We start from the raw sequence: 20,861 nt of genomic DNA, 5'->3' as shown, positions 1-20,861 counted from the left end.
TGAATTAAATGAATAAAGTGAAACGAAAGAAAATCAAAGCATTTAAACACATACTCACATGAACTTACATGCACACACCCACCTCACTTGACTGAAAGGTCCATTAGCCTTTCCTTATTCAAAGACCTTAACCAATCAATGCCTGTCAGTCAGATGGCAAAATGGATATGAGAAGCTATTTTGTGCATCTGTCATCAGAGATGGATTGAATGCCAGGTAGATCCCCCCAAGGCATTGGTATGACCAATAGGGTTTTGGGAAATAAAAAATATGGGTCCTCAAACCAGGTATGAACATGAAGCCTTTGGAACAAGGTTTCCTCACATATTAGAACCATCATTTGCTTCATGTTGATGAAGAGTTCCCACAGAGCCAGAAATGATGCCTTTGACCCAAAAAAGCCAAGCAGAGGTTCTCAAAACTGAAAAGTGCCCAAGAACCACCTGGGAGTTTGTTAAAACTGCAGATTCCTGGACCCCATCAGCAGACTGGCATCCACTAAGCCTCCCATAGGGCTTGGGGATCTCATCTTTTAACGAGTCCTCAGATGACTGGGGTCCATATGCTGAGAAACACTGACTGATGGCCACCATCAAACTACTGGAAAATATTACATTAGCCATTTTCTTAATTAAATGACTAATTTAGTCCAACTGATTAATCAGAACCTCACACATGCCAAATGCTGTGCTGGGGATACAGAGACAAAAGTCACACAGTTCTTGGCCTCAGGGTCAGAGTGAGCAGAGCTTAAAAGTCTTAGAGGACAGTTCAGTTGCTATCTTTTATCCTGTATCAAATAATATTAATACCCAAACAGCCTAGTTTGAGGGCAGATAAAGTTTATTATAATCAAGTTTATTATATATTTTAAAAGCCTAGAAAGGGTAAAAGCAGTGTTATTTGGAATAAAGCAATTCGATATGAACCTTATATGACATAGTCTGTAATCTACACCCACCATCTAGTACAGTAATTTTTCCAAAATAAACGTAATAGCTCCAAGGTTAGCCTATTTGATTATTTATATCAGAATGCCATTTCCAAATGACTGGGATCTATTCCATCTCTTTGAATCCTTTCTCAAGTGGAACACTGAAATTTTTGCCTGGGGTGGGAAATTGAGACTGCTGGCCCGCAAGAGGAAATTAGTGCTGAGATCTGTGCAACAAAAGGATTGGTTTACATAGAATCTGATCATCCAGGTAGTTAGGAAAGATACTTAAGCTATTGTGGGGTAGGCTTAAAGCCCCATTTTGTTGTCGTAGAAAGTGTTATTCTCCATTTTGGGGCTATTGAATCCATGACATTCACTGTTTAAAGTGATCATTCAAGGTTGCACTGAAAATCAGTTGTAGGGCTAGGAGGTGAATTTCTACTTCTGTGTACTCTTTGTTAAGATATTCCCGTATATGCCCTTTATGTTTTCTCTTGATTTTGTTTCCTGGGGGAGGTGGGGATGACTAAGATACGTGTCTAAGAAAGAATGAATATTGATGACACATTATGTAAGGCTCAATGAAAGTTGTGAATTCACCAGATGCTTGGAAAGTCAGCAGCTTCTCTATTATGCATTTCCTTGGCCTAAGCTTGGATGTTTTCCAAGCAGCAGTTATATAAGCAAAAGGAAGGACCTGGTGTGAGTGAGTGTGTATGCATGTGTGTGTGTGTAAACTCCAACTTGTTAAAATGAAGCACGTGTGAGCAACTTTCAAATCTTCCTTTAACTGAATGATGAGCTTAGATTTGATAGGAAATCAAATCAGAGGCTTGGAAAAAACCTCAGTCCTTACTTCTAAGCAAGTTGGCCTCTAGGCAATCATTTTTACAGGAACCAGGTCCTTACTGCAAAGTTTGCTTAGCAACATGTTTCTTGCGGAAGGTTCTCAAAGCAGAGGGAAGTGAATGGAGGTTTGATTAACTACAGGCCATAATGGCTATATCAGTTTCTTTTGTAAGTGAAAGATTGTCTTTGCATATTCATAAGGGGGTGTCTAAGCAGCTCGGCTGGAGCTGTCAAGCCCTCTAAGCTGTGTTGGATTAGTAAGTGTATGGGAGGCCTCCCAATGGGTGGCCCTGGGGACATTTTTTCACAATCAAGGAATTCAGATTGCACAGAATTTACTCACTGTAAAAGTTGTTAGGCATAGAAGGAGGTTATAGAATTGATTTTTCCCATAGATCTTTAAGGACAGGACAGAAAATCACTGAATAGATTGGATTCAATACAATCCTGAAGCCTTTGAAATTAACTATTACTAGGATGGAAGAGCTAAAGGAAACGTAAAAACTGAGGTTTATCTCAGCAGTTGGGGCTGGGGGTTACTATATAAATCAGCTATTGTGTGGGATGAAGGATACATTTTGAATTTTAGGATAATTTGGATTTTCCTAATAATATACTATTGCAATGAGCTTGGCCAAATGTATTTAAATTGTTAAAATTTATCTATATACCAGAGTGTTCTGAATTAGGAAAATAAATATAAGGCTTATCTTATTTACACCAGAGTCAACCAACTGCTAAAGATAAAGCTTTATTTCATTTATATATATTATTTTCTTTCAAAGCAAGTTTTAAATATATTCTCTCACTTTATTCTACAAACAGGCTTAACTAAGTGATCAGGATCTGGGCTAAATTATTTGCATCCTGTCTTAGAATTATTATCAGGGTTAAGATTAATCCACTGCGTTAAACCACATTGCTTCCTATGATCTGGCATTGACTAATTCTAGAGTTTTAAAGAGCATTAATATGTCAAAGAGTATTCTGTTCTAGAGACTTGAATCTAGAGAGGTGATCCTAGCTATCTGTCTGAGAGTAAATCAAAACTAGATTTCCACACCACTGGCTTCACTTTAGCTTGCATTTCACCAAAATCCAGGATCAAGGGACATGTTCACAAACATTTTGCAAGAGGTAAATGCAAAGGTGAGATTTAGACTCTTGCAGCAGCTTTAAAACAGCTCTTCCTCAAAATGCACATTTCGCTCAGGGAGTGCACACTCTGAATAGGAAAGGTTTGTCAGAGGTGGTTTTGCCTGGGAGCTCCTAGAGACCATTTTTTGATCCCTAAATTCAGCTTACAGGAACCTTTAAATAAACGCATGCTGTATTATTCTCATTATTCAATTATGACAGTCTTTCCCCCAGCATTTTAATTAGCACTCATTTACTGAGAATTAAACTGTCATTTTAGTTGAACTCAAAGGAATACCCCAGGGACATGCATTCCACAAGATAATAAAGGCACTGATGTTTCAACAATTTAGACTGCAGCCACGTTGGGGCTTTTCTGTCAGCCATTTCTGATGGGACTTAATCTTTTCTGGTTGGCGGGTGGGGCGCCATCATTCTAGACCTGAAACTGTGAGGCCTAAACATGTTGGATCAAGAAAATCTGATCTTTGATTCCTACCTGATGCTATGAGACAAAAAAGTCAACAGAGATCAGCATGTTGGCGTTAGACACTTGACTTCCAACCCTGGTTTTGCCCTATGACTACTGCATTTTCCAGGGAAGTATGGCTCTGTTTTCCCACAGGTGCCGTGGGGACAGTAAGGACTGGTCATCACAGCGGCTGTGACTGTGGCTTCAGCTGCTTTCTAGGTCAGCCCTCAGTTCTTCTGAGCCATCACTATTTTTTTTGCCACACTAAAACTATTTCACATCTGAGTGTCCAGGAAATGTCATCAAGGCTCCGAGATGGAGAAGCCCTGCAAAATGTCCCATTGTTGTGTCTGAAAAGTGGTACTTCTTTTCATTTCTGTAGATTCAAGGTAGAACCAATTTTTTTTTTTTTTTAGCCCACTTGGGATATGGTTCATCTGGGTCATGTAATTGATCCATTTTGAAAAACTGAATGACCTTACTTGATTAAAGCAAGCATAAATCTCAGGACCATAGTCAAAAGGTACAAACTTCCGGTTATAAGATAAATAGGTCCTAGGGACCTGATGTTAACTATAGTTAACAATGCTACATTGTATATTTGAAGTTGCTGAAAGAGTAGATTTTGAAAGTTCCTATCACAAAAAAATTTGTAACTATTGAGGTCATGGACGCTAACTAAATGATGTGGGACCATTTCACAATATATACAAAAATCCAATTCTGATGTTGTACACCTGAAGTTAACACAGTGTTCTATGTCACCTATATCTTAATAAAGCTGAAAAAAATCACACGACCACAGGATTGTAGCAGAGACATGCTCTTAGCCATCCCACAGTATCTAGTGTGCCCCGTTTACACTGGGAAGCCTTCGGTTCAGAGAAATCAGGTGACATGCCCAGGGCCAAATGGCTGAACTTAAGGGAAGTGAAAAGTAGAACTCAGGCACCCTGGTTTCCATGTACTTGTCTTCTCTACACCGATGAGGCACTACAACTTAGCAGAGAAGGTCAGGAACTATATATAGGTTCCAAATGCCTGGTATGAATTCTAGCTCTGTCACATTCTTCTGAGTTTTTTTTAAGAAAATATCTTGATTTTCGTGAAAGTACTTCTTTCAGTGTCTAACATAGAGTAAAAACTCAAAAATATTATCTGCTACCACTACTACATCTTCCTGTTTTCCATTAGTCCTACAGCCGCCACAGAGTAGGAAACATTTGTGTTTTGTCTGTGTCCTATCCCTTATCTTCTGCCATGCTTTGCGTCAACTCTTTGTTCTTTGTATCTAAGCCCCAAAACAACCATACAAGGTAAGTGATATCAATCGATCTTTAAGATTTAAAAAAAATGTGCATAGAAAATAATTTGTCCGTGGTCCCATAGCCAATAAATCAGGATTCTCTTTGATTACAAAAATCTAGACAACTTCCGTATATGTCAAGTTGATATCACTGGCACTTCTAAGTCTAGGCCTTTCAGATGTTGGCTGCTGTCGTGCAGTTTTATTTTTGATGGGGGAGTAAGAGAATGCATCTGCCCAAAGGATGTTTTGGAAGTACATTCTATTGTTTGCTGCTGAGATGGCTTCACCTGTAAACCTCTTCCCCTTTCGCACTAAAGATTAATCTTTTCTTACCTTGGTTTCCCTGAAAGTCAGTTTGGTGGAGAAGAAAGCTTAGAAGCCCTGTGAGAAGGGAAGGTGAATTTCTAATATAAGTGAGAATATCTTACTTTTTTGTTTCTTGAGACTGTATTATTGGCTTTAACAAGAGAGAAGTGAAGAAAAGGCTTTCTTTGAAAAATAGGCAAGAACAACCTGATGGAGGGAAAAATAAGAAAATTCATTTTTTTCTCACAAAATCCCCTAATATCATTTGCCGTATTTCCTTGGCTCGTCTGGCAGAGCGATGCTCCTCACGCAGAAGTAGGCTGAAGTCCAGAGCTCTTACAAGAGTTTCCATTAAATTCTTGTTTCCTTTTAGCTCACCTAAATTCTTTTATTCTTGTGTATGATTTTGAATTTTCTTGGCAAGACTAAGGAGGAGGAATACTATGCTGAACAGACGTGCATCTCTCCTGTTCATATTGAGTTGAGAAAAGGAGCTCCTGCTGCATGCTTTCACCAGAATTGGAGTTCTAATGTGTGCCCTGCAAATGTGAAATTGCAGGAAGTAGCGAGGACTGAATGATGGTTTCTCAGAAGCCAACCTGAAGCAGGCATTAGCTATTCTCTTGAACATAATAAAATGAACAGTCAGTCTGTCAGCCAACATTTTCTTGTTCTAGAAGCATCAGTGGATGTCATGGCATCTTTGTCCTTAGGGAGTTACCCCTCACTGAGAAGAAGAGCAGTAGAAACACCTAAATCAATCTGAGATCAGATAGTATGGTAATGAATAATTCTACTGCATATATAAGTTGTTCAGTAAATGCTTTTCTATGCGTTATTTCACTTAATCCTCACAAGGATTCACTGTGGTTTTCTGGGCAGACACGAGGCACTGGGGTGGGAAACACATTCTCTGGCTGTCTCTCTCTCTTCAGTTCCATTCACTCTGGGTTATGCTGTGCATTCAATCACCCTTCTTCTCATCATGAAGGTGGGTCTCCTGCTCTATTCGAGCCTGGCGCATCCTCTTGTCTCTGCCACTACTCTGTCCCTAGCAGAGCGCATCCAGTCCAATGACTTTACGTACCATCACTGTGATGATGGTTCTAGATTTATATGTTCATCCTTAGCCTCTCTGCTGAGGCCAGGATTCATGTATTTAACTATATAACTAGCTATGGATTAGTTAGTTATCACTGCTAAAGGGTCAGGGGACACAACGGTATTGTCAACTTGTACTATAACTTGAACCCCTGTTTCAGATTGAGCCCTAGAGATAGATGAAGTATAAAGATGCCTTAAATTGGCTGCTTCGTATGAATTTTAGTGTTAAGATATCCAAAATGGAACTCTTGCTCCCAAACTCTTTCTCTCTGCAGCCAACCTTCATCCCTCCCAGTCTTACCTCTAAAACAAAGTCTATCACCAGCCTCTCATGGACTCAGGTCATAAACTTAGGAGTTACCCTTCATTTGGGTCCTTCCATCGTTCTCAATATCCAGTCCATGAGCAAGTCCTGTTGATTCTACATCTGCAGCAAATCTTAAACTGTCTTCCCCTCCCTGTCTCATCTTGCCACTGGTCCAGCCCAAATAATCATTCTCTATTGCTCATATGACTGCAGTGGCTGCTAACCTATTTCCCTGCTGCCACTCAGCCCCTCCACCCCACCCTAAAAGCCATTCCCAAAACCAAACTAAACCAGCTCATGTCTGTCTTGTCTTTCCCCAGTTTCGATCTTTTGATGACTTCCAATTCTACTTAGAAAACATTTAAACTCCTTCCCCTGCCTTGAACACCATGTGGGATCTGGCTCCTGCCCACGTGCTTAACTCCTCAACTCATTTCAGGCTCCTGCCACCCTCATCAGCCTTCCCTGGCTTTAGGAACCTTTCTAGAACACTCCAAGCTCTTTCCTACCTCAGGGGCTTTGCACCTGTTGTTCTGTTCCCCTCTCTGCCTCTTAGCCTGGCTCCTCCTCATTCTCTATGCCTCGTTTTGGGTTTAAGCTTTCCTGGCCACTCTCTCCCCTTACTTTTTCCTCTGCCCCCACACCTCGTTGATTTTCTTCTTAGAAATTACTAAAACCATTTAAATCTGCAAATAGGGTAGTCCACGTGTTTCAGGCCTGTTTTCCAAATCGCTCTGCTTTGGGATTAGACACTAACCCATCTTCTTGCCTTTTTATATCATTAGGTCTGCAATGGCACCTTCTAGAATCCAGTCTTACCCTGGCTTCTAACAGCGCTGACTGCTTTATCCATGCCACATAGACGCAATTTTTCTGTTTGCCAATCAAAGCTCTATACTTTACTTTAGCTTCAGTGATGGTGGTTCATGGGTGGGTGGGTTTCAATATGAGTGACAAAGATATGTCTGCTGACTGCCTCCTGTGATTGACACATTTTGCCTAAGTAAATTACAAAACTATCAGTGATTTTCAGGTAACTACTATTTGTGTCTCTTTTCTCTTTTTAGTATAGTGGAAAGAAAACTCTGCTCACCTTCATCTCGACACAATATAAAGACTACAATATGACTAACATAAGACTTCCTGAGCTGGAAAGACACACCTACTACCTCGGAGCAATTCATTCTGCTTTTATCCCATAATGATTTTAAACCCAGCAGAGGCAGCATCTCAGAACAAACATTTGTATTTCTGCTTGTTTTCTTTTCTTGCTCCTAACATTGTCAACCTCGTTAGGTGCCCATATCAGAGTAATCTTTCTTGGAGAGTAAATGACTAAGACAAAGGAAAAAAGACATGACACCAGAAGTGGGTGGTTGGGTCAGAGTGCAGGAAGGGCCAATATGAACAGTTTCTGCTCCTGCCTGTTGTAATTATCTCCCAGGTTAGTTTGAGGCTTGCTTCTCTGTGGCTGTCATGAGCCATGACTTCAGCTCACGGTGTTTGAGCACATTGAAATTTAGCACCATCGACACTGTAATGATGCTCTGGACCACACGCTAATTAAAGTCAGCCAATGGCAGCCATCCGAACCCTACAGGAAGTGGGTGATGCAGTGACTCTGATGCCCGAGAAAGAAAGGACAAGCAGCAAAGGAGGGAATCCAGGACTGGGGGGAAATCTGAGCTCTGCACAAGGATCACAGTGTCTAAATGTTAACCATTGACTGTTGTCCTGTCCTTGCAGTCATCAGGAGAGGCCCCTGCTCTGGCTTGGCTTCTCTGGAATGAGGATGGATGGTGTGGTTACTTAGGAAACACTTATAACTAAACACACAAAAATGTTTCATTCCATAGAACAGAAAACCAAGGTCAAGAATCAGAGTCCAGTGACAAACCCAGGCTCCGCCCAGGTCATTTTTCACACAGCTACTTAAAGGATGAAGCTTAGCAATGGTGAGTGAATTGATACTTAGTCTGAAATATTGGCAACCAAGCATCAGTGATTTCTCTCAGGGGACAGGCTTCTGCTGGCCAGGCCATGGAGGTTGCACTCACTCTATTGATAAATAGAGACAAAGTCAGGGTCACTGTCATCTCAATTGATTCTCCCTTTTCTCCCCACCCCCAGCTGATCACAAAAAATAGCCACATCCCGTTTGGTTCCTTAAGTTGAAACCCTAGGGTCATCCTTGATCCTCTCATTCTGTTTCTGCTCACACCCAATCCATTGCCATCTGCCTTCACAACAGTCCCCATTCATCCATCATCTGGCTCTCCCAGCACGGTACGCCGAGCCGGTGTTCTCGCTCCTGGACCACCGAACAGGACTCCTAACCAGCCTCCTGCGTCCACCCATTCCTTCCTCCTACCTGTCCTCTTTCAACCTCAGCACACTGTAATGTAGATCAACTTGTGTCACAGCCCTGCTTCAAACCCTACAGTACTTTCCCACGGCATTTGTAAAAAATCCGTACACCTCACCCCGGCCTGTAAGTCTTTATGTGATTGGCTCCAGCTAACTTTTCTGACTTCACTTAGTACCTTTGTCCACTCTGCTCACAATGCTATAGGCCTTCTTCTCTTCCTTGAATATGCTAAGGGCACCTCCCCCTTAGGCCTTTTAACTAGCTGTTTTCTCTGAAATGCTCTCACTGAGACTCTCTCCAGGCTGCCTTCTCATTCAGTTCTCAGCCTCTGAGGTCTCTTTTTCAGAGAGGTTTTTACCAACCACCGCCTTATGCATAAACTGTCCTGCACAGTCATCATCCCATCGTTCTGTTTTATTTTCTTTGTGGCACATACTGTTCTCTGAGATTTTTAAATTGTTTCTTGTTATTTTTGACTCCACTCTCTAGAACGTAAAGCACACATGAGCTAGCACATTGTCTGACTACCCATTTTATTGTCAATGCCAGCACCAGTGCTGGGTGCGTAGGAGGGGCTTGTTTAATAAACAGTTGTGGAATGAATAAATGAATGAAAAGATGAAGCTCACCATCATTCACATCACCATAGGTACCATCACTTTACACGGGCTTACTAGGTGCTGGGTATGTTATCTCCATTGATCTTCATAACAAAGTAAATGATACAAAAAAATTCTTATTGCTGAATTTACAAATGAGGAACTAAGGCTGAGAAAGATTATGAAACTTCCCCAGGGTTGCAGGGTTGCAGGGTTGCAGTAAGGAATGAAAACAGTCTGTCTGGCTCCAAAGCTTCTGTTTTTCCAAATTCACATTGCGGTGACATTGTATGGGTAATATGGCTTTGGGGGACACAGGTCTAAATCCACTCGTTCATTCTTGCCTTTCGTCAACTGTTTATTCAGTACCGGTTAGCGATGTGCCAGGAACTACATGCAGTGTGCGAATATCAACAAGATAGAATCCTTGCTTCATTAATCTTTTACTCCAGTAACTATTTAATGAGTGCTTTTAAGAGTAATTCTGATTGTATTAGTTTGCTCTCCCTGCTTTAATAAAAAACCGCAGGCCAGTTAGCTTAAACACTGCAAACTGATTATCTCACAGGCCTGGAGGCTGGAAGCCCACGGTCAAGCTGGGTTCCTCTGACGCCTCTCCTAGGGTAGAACATGTTCCTTGTTTTCATCCCTCCACAAAATTTTACATGGGGGCCTGAACAGAGTAACCCTCAAGAAACGTCAGATATTTGGAAAGCTTAGTTAAACGACACAACAACAATAAAAAATATTGCACTGAGATTAGAGAAAGAGCATGCATGGGGGAAAAGGTGCTATAACACTGGCTGAATTCTGGTGCACACGCTGCCTCTAACTAGCTTTGAGAGTAAAGAACAAGCAGTCCTCTCACCCCTGCCGAAAAGCTCTCTGGTGGGTTGGGTTTGCTAATATGTAAAATGAGGTGGTAGGGCTGGTTCTAAGTTCTCTCTGAAATGACCTGTTTTGCGCTGGTGCGTGATGATGACCCTTTGCATAGTAGGTCGGTTTGCCAGATTTAGCAAATAAAAATCCAGGTGTCCTGTGTTTTCTGTCACCCCTAATATTAGAACTTCCCCGGAGAGGTCCCTGAAGGATAATCTGCAGTGTGCATATCTGCTGGTATTTAACAGAGACCTGACTGCTTCCATTGATTTTTGTAACTTGCAGCATTGCAAATTGGTTTGGGGTTGGTGGAAAAGGCTCCTGTCCCTACTGACACAGCCCGGAACACGGAACTTTCAGGAAACTCATTGACCGTGCAAAACAGAAACAACTGCCATCATCTTTTCCGGGCCCGGTTATGGGTCTTATATGGCCAGAACCTGCCAGTAACTCTCTCCCCAGGCGTGGTTCTGCAGGAGTTCAGAAAGCACTCAAATTCCTGCCATGCTTCTGTCCTTTCATGCTAAGCCTTAGTGAACAGTGAGCCTTCTAGAAGAAGGTACATGCATAACTATGGATTTTTATGGAAGAAAATACATACCTCAGGTTCTCCTGATCTTGAACCAACTTCAACCCCATCCTGACTGCACTGTTACAGGATGGGGGAGAAAGGTGTTCCCGGGTCAGGGAAAAACATCTCCTTGAAGAACTTTAGAAATGTTTTGCATGGCAGGGAATCTTGATAGGACCAGGGTAGTGCTGCCCTTCAGCATTTTCAGAACAGACTTCTCACGGTTCAGGTCAGACACAATGAAGTAAATTACCAGCCAAATTATCTGACACCATAGCCAAGAAAATGTGAGAGTAACGTGTGGCAAAATGAGGTATCTGGGTTCTGGGTTTTGGGGTTGTAAATACAGGTTAGGAGCTTCATACCAATTGCTTCTATCCCTTGACACATTTCCATTTTAAGGTTAAGTAGGTTTAATTACACAGCTCCTTTTCCCATCTTTGCTTCTTCTCGACATTACATAAGATATTTTAGGAACAAAGAAAGGTTAATGGGTCTTTGATGGGGCCTAGAATTAACTTCCTTAATTAAGCCTCCAGAAGACATCTTTTCATTTCTTTTAATGACCTGTCTTCGTTAAAAAAGACCCAAAGCTCCTGTGGTTTTGTGCAGGTCCTGCTCGTGTAAGACCTGCACAGTCCGTTGCATGCCTGGGGCTTTGTCTTGGGTGCTGTTCCCGACTCAGGCAGCTGCTGACGTCCATGGGGTAGGCGGAGTTGATGGGCAGTGAGGAGATCTGATCTATGTCGTGACTTTGGGAAGTGCGCCTTTGTGGATTTGGAAACTTACAGTCCAGGCATCAATTTATTTTTATAGAGCAGACAGATGAATAGGTCCCTCCTCAAATTATGTCCTTCACGTATTTGTAGATGTAATTACAATTTAAATGTGCCAGACAGTTAGTGGACTGCAAACCAAAACCTTGCCATGAATCTTCTCTAAAACTCATATTCATAAAATATCTCTTACTCTTTAAGAATTTTTAATACGTGTTTCTCTCAGGTGAGGGTCAGATATACATTATGTTCTTCCCTCCTTTTTTCAGATTAGATCTCTTTGAGGAGCAGTCCTCTTTGATAGAATTTTACAGAGATCATTTCAACATGATCAGAATTCTTCCACATTTAAGGACACTCCTTGCGGTCCTGATTTTTTGGTTTAGTTTAGCAGTATATCATTTACATGTCCTGATATTCCAGGGGCAGAATATGTATGCTGTGAGTGTTCTTGTTCTTCCAGGATGACAATTCTAGCAGTATTTCCTAGATAGTAATTGTATCAGAATCTCATTTTAAACTTTAGCTATATATATTTATTTCCAGCTGTGAGATACATATATATATATACACACACACACACACACACACACACCCATGTGGTACACACACACATACCTTCCATTAAACATATATATACATACATACACACACGCACACATACACATACATATATAAAATACCCAGCCATAGCTGGAAGGTTCTGATTTAGAGATATGGAGCAGGACAATGAAATATAATCTGTGTTTTTCAAATTCTGCCGAGGATACTGACATGCACCCCTACGTATGTGTGTCTGGAAGTAATTCAGTCTGCTTTAGAGCTCCAAGCCCAGGGTGCTAGCTGGCTTCTACTCCCTCTTCTCCAGTCTTCTCTCCTACCTGATCACAGAACTGTCTGAAAAGGAGAATTGTTGCTAAACAGCTTCTTGTGACATTGACCTCAACAGTGAGCATGAAATGGAGAGCTGTTATTATCTGAACTACGCAAATGTGAAAGTAAATGAATGTGCAGTTCATTGAAAAGGCTTGTTAGAGGCAAAATCCTGAGTCTGTTTCCACGGATTCTCTCTCCCAGGTAATGGAACAGTGATGGCTTGTTTCTTATTGTTTGTAGACACTCCAGTTTGTTAATACACATCCTGTATCTTATTACAAAAAGAGTTTATGGAGCCTAGCTAAATGTCCAAGAGACTGTGTGCAAATGAACCATTCTTAGAACAGTGCCTTGTCTTTCCCCTTTCCCTAATTCAGATATTATATAGTGTGGATGCCTGTTACCACTCGGTGTTTTATTTAAATTACATACCCCGAGTTTAATTCTATGAGCATTAATTATGTATGCATATTAAATAGAGTAGAAAAGATGACCTTCTGCCTTTCTTTTCCTCTTCTCTTCAAGACAGGGCTGGAATGAGCAAATTAATCAGTAATAAGGTGGCCAGCCTGGGAGGTGGCAGGGGCCATGTGGCATGGGGGCAGAGGGTGTGCAGATCCAACTGCAAAGTTCAGAACATAGTATCAGATGGGTAAGGCAGCCCCCGGCTCTCAGCACCACTGAGTCTGCAGTAGATACAACATGGTCAAGAGAAACCAAAAAATAAGCAATACCTAGAGATTTTTGTGTGTCTTTGTTTCCTTCACTTGTAAAATGTGGATAATTCAGGACTTAGGAAATTAGTTTGTTGTGAAGATTAAACTTGTAAATACACATGAAGTACCTAGGATGGTGCCTGGTGCATAGTAAGGTTGCATTTATGTGTGAAATAGAATTATCATCATTGTTTTCATCAGCAGAAAATGGAGACTAAGGTGGATTCTGGGCCTCAGGACCAGGGAGCGGGAATGGGAGGTGGAAGGCAGGGGGCAGGTGTGGCTTAACCTTGAGGAAGAAGGCTGAGCTGGAGCTCCTGAATTCGTTTCTTCTCAAGGCCCAAATTGATCTTGGAGGGAAACTGAGCTGAGCTTGAAGCAGAGGGTCTAATGAACCTCAATGAGAGGAAACAGGGCAGCAGAATCCGAGAACCGATTGCTGCAAGTGTTTTCTCCAATTGCGCTCACGTCTGTGTCGCTCCCCTTCTGACAACACCATCAAGCCCCAGGAGAAGGGGTTGTATGACGGTCTGGGAGAGGGGCTAGTGCCCATGTTAACTGTCTCAGACTCAAAGTCCCTAGAAGGCAAGGCTTGGTTGTGCCTTAGGCTATGATTCTGCCAGTCATTTTATGTCACAGCTGATTAAGTGTTTAAGAAAGGATTTGAGGTAGATCTTTCCCTTTAGGGTACTGGCAGAGCTAACATAGGTAATTTTCACTATTCATATCAGTTCAGTTCCTTAATATCCATCATTGGTGAATCTCAAAGATTAATGCATTGAAAATATTTCCACTACATCTATGGTGGCTGTGTAGTTTCTTACAGTTCCCAGGGATAACGTGATAGCTGTTTTACAGTGACAATATTCATTTAGCTATTTAATTCATCGAACAGTCATTGAGTGCGTACTAGATGTCAGAAATGGTACTTGATACTCAAGATACAAAAGAAGAATGTGATGTGGTTCCTGGTCTCAAGGTCTCGTAGCCTAGCGCAGGGACGGAGATAAGTTGACAAAGTTCAGGGAAAGTGCTGCTAAGAGAGCAAATATGAAGTGCTATCAGTCTCTAAGGGTGATTAACTCTACTTAGGGGCTCGAGAATCATGGTCGAGAAGAGTTTCACAAGAGGTGATAGAATTATATATGATCTTAAAAGACAAGAAGGGGTTTATCTGGCAGAGAAAGAAAAAAGAGGAACTCCAGCAGAGAGGCCGCTTGGGCAAAGAGAAAGGCAGAGAACACGTGTATTAGGAGGTTGGTGTATAAGTAGAAAAGTGGGAGAAATAGAATTGGGGAGGCAAATAAAGGCCATATCACTAAAGACCTCGCGTGAACAACTTGAAAGTTGGACTTTATCAGAAATTGTTAGAGAAAGTGAAACAAGAAGATGACATCATCAGATTTGCCTTTGAGAATGAGAATGCTCTTTCTGATGATAGTGGGAGAAATGCAGTGGATGAGAACAAAATACGACACAAGGAGAAGGGGCAAGTTAAGAGACTATCTCAATGTCCACGCTATGAATGACAAGGAGCTGAGCCGGAGCAGGGCAGTGGGGATGAAAGGAAGGACTCAAGGTAAAAAAAAATCATTTAGGTGGTAAATCAAAAGGACTTGGCGGCCGACTGGATGTTTAAAGTGAAAGAGAAGTACTTTAATGCCAAATATGTTTGCTATTAGTTATCCCAGTCCACAATGCATACTCTTCCTTCAAATCCTATCTGGGGATCCATAGCCAATTTTGCTCCAATAGCCCCTAGAGTTAAAAATGAAAGTGGTAGATGTGCTGGAACAAGAAAAGAATACAATTTAAGGAAGTTTTAGATTTTATTAGAGTCCTTTATTTCTCCATTTAAATGTCTGGAAAGCCCAAGGTGGTCCACCAACTGAAATGTTGTCAATAGACCTAATGGTGAAGCCAGAGTCATAGCCTTACTCTCTAGATAAGTGTGTCCCAAATTTAATGTGCAGACAAATCACCTGCTAAACACAGATCTGATTCACTGGGCCTGGGGTGAGGTTTGGGACGCACCTGTTTAACAAAGCTCCCAGGTGCATTGATGCACTTGACCACAGTTTGGGTATTAAGTCTCTAGATTGTTTCACAAAGAGGGAAATAGACTTGCCAGTGAAATGAAGTGGCCACAGCCAGATTAGAGGGAAACAGCCCAAGTCTCAGATGCTGCTGCCGCCCCCTATCGTCCAGCTCCTGTTTGGGTGGGGAATGGGCTCTGCACCAAAAACAAAGCTGGTGGAGTTCATATACAGTCATATAGAGTCTGAGCTAATAAGGTTGTCCTGATGTTCCACAAAGAGCCACACAGAGTTTTCCCATTTGCTGTCCCGGCATGTCTCGCTGAGTAATCAAACCCTGACTCAAACCCATAAATAACCCCAACCACTGGCCTACCGACAGTCCCACCCAGCCAAAACGGGAGAGAGTTAAGTTTTGTTGAACTTGTGATGGGGTTGAGGAATATTTTGAGTTTAGAGTTATAAAAAGCTCTTTGTAGCAATTGCAATATTTATATACCTGTCACCAGAGATAAACAAGACTGGCAATTTGTAAACTGACTCCTTCTTACCTTAGGAGTCCACACTCATCCGTGTTTGGCTCTGCTCACTGACCATGCGGTGCCTGAGTTCCAGTGTGTTGATAGACATCAGTCTTTGATTATGAAACCGTAAGTGTTAGGGACCAGATGCCAGGGGTTGGCATTGCCTGGTGAGACGCCGACAATGACAAGTGGCCCTAGGTGGCTCAGACTCAACCTGGCCTGTTCTGGTTGCCTGAAATGGAGAGGAAGTTTTGCTGTAGAGAGCCTGCAGGAGGCTTTGAGGTTGAGAGGAGCCTGGTATGAGGAAAAGTACTGCCTTGGGAATCAGAAAACTGGTTCCAGCTCAGCAATATTTGGCTGTATGATTTTAGATGAAGCATTTGGTCTTTGTTGGTCTTGGTTTCTCCCTCTGAGAAATAAGAACATACACTACATCAGTGGTCTTCAAACGGTTCCTTGCAGAGCATCCCCTGGCCCCAGGTTTTGGAAGGGTGCCAAGAGGGTCAGGCAGCATCTCCCCTAATCCTGGGTCATGAGAGTTGATCGGTTCCCAACATGTACATGCCCTTGATTCTTGGTGGCATGGTAACTGTTTCCCATTCCATAGAAGTATATCCATTCGTGAGACCATTGATGTTGGTTTTGGGCTTTCTACAAGAGTCTTTTGTGTACTCAGCACTGGTAAAATTCTGGAGGATAATAACCATTTAACCCAGGAATTCCACTCCTAGGAATTTACCTGAAGAAAACAAGATCCCAGATTCAAAAAGACATATGCACCCCTATGTTTATCGCCGCACCATTTACAATAGCCAAAACATGGAAGCAACCTAAGTGTCCATCAGTAGATGAATGGATAAAGAAGATGTGGTACATAAACACAATGGAATACTACTCAGCCATAAGAAGAAAACAAATCCTACCATTTGCAAAAACATGGGTGGAGCTAGAGGGTATTATGCTCAGTGAAATAAGCCAGGCAGAGAAAGACAAGTACCAAATGATTTCCCTCATTTGTGGAGTATAACAACAAAGCAAAAACTGAAGGAGCAAAACAGCAGCAGACTCACAGACTCCAAGCAGGGACTAGTGGTTACCAAAGGGAAAGGGGCTGCGGGGGTGGGGAGGGAGGGAGGGAAAAAGGGATTAAGGGGCATTATTAGTACACATAATGTAGGGGGGGCACGGGGAAGGCAGTATAGCATAGAGAAGACAAGTAGTGACTCTATAGCTTCTTACTACACTGATGGACAGTGACTGTAATGGGGTATGTGGTGGGGACTTGATAATAGGGTGGAATGTAGTAACCACAATGTTGCTCATGTGAAACCTTCATAAGATTGTGTATCAATGACACCTTAATAAAAAAAAAACTGAAAAAAAAGTTCTGGAGGGTAAGAAGTCTTTCAAAGAAAATAACTCTCATGCTGCCCTCAGGAATCCTATGATCAGGGATCACACACATGGACAATACTTAGAAGAAAGCGTATTGACTATACAAATGTGACAGCATCTATTGTATCTCCAGGATATACCTCAACTTAAGTTGATTTCTGAAAAGTCAGCTGCAGAATTAATTTTAGTAAACCAAACCAGAACCAACCTACTTTTTCAATATTGCATCTGTTTGGATACCTGGACCATAAGCTGGAGTTAACAGCCTGTGCAACCATTTATAGAGTTGTCTTTATCTCACAATATTTCTTCTAAGTAGCCTATGATTTTATCACCTCATTGGAAAGAGGTTTACCTGCTTCCACGGTCTCCATTGTGTATTTATATGTGTTAAACTTCTTTCTGTGAACTACACTAAAAAGATTGGTACTATACTATTATTTCTCTAACTTTGATTTTCCCAGAGTGGCTTTCCTTCAGCAGGATATGTGGGTATGTAAATGCTGAAGTGCCTAGGAGCAAAGTTCAATCAAAGTGGCTATTTATATACAACTTGTACATACAATGGAGAATTTCACAAAGGATTTTCCCTTGTATCGCTGACAACGGTGCCTTGAAAACAGCAGGCACACTTGTTGAGTGACTGAATGACCATGCATCCATTTACTCGTTCCATGGAGTTGACCCCATCACACAGCTTTGTATGAATTACTGTTTTCTTCTTTGGAGAATTGAAATGAAGTTACACTCCTCTTAATAACTATACTCTCACCTTGATTCACTCAGCCAGCTGGGGCTTCATATTTACCTGGCTTTGAAGATCAGTCTTCTTTAGGCATAGGCTATACACTGTCATTCTACTGTTGCGTTTCCTCAATAGGATTCTCCTCTTTGGCTCTTCCCCTTGATCACAGAAGAATCATTGAACAGAGAGGCTACTGACAAAAAATGGACACTTTTGATGTGAATAGGGATAAGTCATGATTAGCTAACAAAAGCTTGGTTCTCAAGAACACAGTGAAATCTAGGGGATTTTCATCATACTGAACATGGTTCTTTATTGGGTTATATCAGAATATGCAAGTTTGAAATCATGAGCAAAGTATGAATTGTTTATTTATTTTTTATCCTACAAGCAAAGACCTGATTGAAATGTGATATCAGAAGACTGATAAACTGGGCTTGAGAGCATCTCCAGGAAATAGCATTACATTCCTGCCTTCCAGGAGATGGAAAATTGGCGATTTAAAGCAAGGTGTATGCAGGAGGTGATTAATAAACTATAAAAAGAATGGGATTCTAGACTTTAGGAAATTGCTCTAGAACTCAAAGAGTGCATGAGTCCAATTAGCTAAGAAAAATAAACATAAGTTATAATGAGACACCAGCAAAGATATACTAGGAGGAGGGAGGAGAAGATGGGGCTTTTTGTCTCCTTGCTGACCTTGAACCTCTTTGGACCGTAGCAATGCCCTTTCATAGACTAAGGGCAGGAGTATCTGCCTCTCACTTTTCAGTGGAGGTTTGTAAAGATAATGACAATGAGAGCATTATAATGATAAAAATGTTACAGATACACAGTGACATATCACGATGGGCCACAGCAAAAGCACAGGCATTAAAGCTGCACAGATGATTGTTCAAATCTCAAGCTCTACCACTGCTTGTGATCCTTATGAGAAAGGCACTCAGCATTCTTTAGCCATGAAAAGCCATGAAGGCTTCCCCTTTCACATGGAGATATTAAAGTTGTTGGGTGTAAAAAATATAATTTAAATATAGGGCTTTTAAATACATACATGCTTAAATATACAGTAGAGCTTATCTTATTGAACTCAGGGTTCTCATCACCATCATCACAGGTAAGAAATAAGAAGGCTAGTTCTTGAGCATTCATTTACTCAACAGGTATTTTGAGTGTTCACTATGTACATTAGAAATTATATGTGATTTAATGTCAGCTTATGATTTCAGTGGAGACAATGTGAAATCATTTCAATGCGTATCAAGGTAATGCACTACATGAAAAAGTTGGAGTCCATAATTGACCTGTAAGCTTTAAGTTGCACACAAACTGTGTGTTGCTTTGTTTGTTTCTAGATTTGTACAATAAGCATTTATGTTCTCACACAGTCTTCCTTGTGATTATGAACTTACTGGTAAGAAGGTTGTACAGTAAGGTAAAACTGGAACATAGCTAATAAGCTGTGGGCTCCCTGAGGACAAAAACTGTGTCATAGTTAAGAGAGCTTTTCAGTGCCTAGGAAGAGTGTATAGACTTTGGATTTTATTCTGGAAGGCATGGAAGCCATTTGAAAGCCTTGAGCACAGAGTATCATGAACTGATGATATCTGGAAAGACTTACTCTGCCTATATGTGGAGAAAAGATGGTTAAGGGGACAAGGATGAAGTCAGAGAGACCATTGGATGAGGATTGCAATAATAAAGGGGGAACGCGGTAGTGATTTGGTCTTGAATGACTGAACTAGGAGGTGGTGATGAATATCAAACTCTGGATCTGATTTGAAGATGGAATTACAGAATGTGTTGGTGGATTTTAGTATGATGTGAGGAAGAGAAGTCAAGCCTGTGTCCAAAGATTTTGTGCTGAGCAATGCGGGGGATGATACTGCCACTGAGACGAAGGGGACTGGGAGTAAGCAGGGGGAATTTTGGACGGTAAGCTCAAGAATACAGTTTTGTACAACTTAAATTTAAGATGTATCTTAGATGCTCAAGTGAAAATGCAGAGCTGACAATTAGATATTTGGGTTTGAGGGGAAATGTTGAGGCAGGAGATGAAAATTGGACAGTCATTGGAGTAGATGGTACTCGGTGTCAAGGGACTGGAAGAGATCGCCAGAGAGCAGAGGTAGAGAGAAAAGACGAGGTCCCAAGACTGAGCTCCAGAGCACTTCAGTGTTTAGAGGTCAAAAAGGTGACAAGGAACCAGCAAAGGGAGACAAAAGGGAACTGAAAGGGAGGAAGGGAACCTAAAGAAAGATTGGCATCTCAGAGATGAGGAACAGGACAAAAAAGTAAAGATGTTCTAAGGAAGAGAAGAGGAAGTGGCCATCTGTGCCCAGTACTGCTCATAAGCAAACGAGATGAGGACTGAGAATGGATCTCTGACTTTGGCAATTAAAGTGAATCTTCATTGATAACTTTGATAAAAGCTGTGATGTTGGAAAGATTGAAAAGATAACCTGTCTGGCATGTGTTCAAAAGACCAAGAGAAACAGACACTGAAAATAGACAGCTATTACAAGGGTTTGGCTATAAGCGAGGAACACAATGGCAGCATGGATGACTCAAGGAAAACGTAGGCTCTAAGCAGAGATGATATTAATACAAGGCACACCTCACTTTCTACACTTCACAGATATTGCATTTTAAAAAAATAAATTGAAGGTCTGTGGCAATCCTGAGTCGAGTAAGTCTATCAGCTCCATTTTTCCAACAGCATCTGCTCACGTGTGTCTCTGTGTCACGTTTTGGTAATTCTCACATTTCAAACCTTTTCATTATTATTATATTTGTTATCTGTGACTCAGATTCTTTGATGTTACTATTGTAATCGTTTTAGGGTACCTATGCCTGTAGAAGACGGCGAACTTAATAGATAAATGTTGTGTGTGCTTTGATTGGCCATTCCCTTGTCTCTCTCCCTCTCTTTGGGCCTCTCTATTCCCTGAGACA

The sequence above is a fragment of the Manis pentadactyla genome, chromosome 13, assembly GCF_030020395.1.
Source record: "Manis pentadactyla isolate mManPen7 chromosome 13, mManPen7.hap1, whole genome shotgun sequence".
In the NCBI taxonomy this organism is placed as follows: Eukaryota; Metazoa; Chordata; class Mammalia; order Pholidota; family Manidae; genus Manis; species Manis pentadactyla.
The sequence above is the reverse complement of the archived record's forward strand: the minus strand, read 5'-3'. Positions refer to the sequence as shown.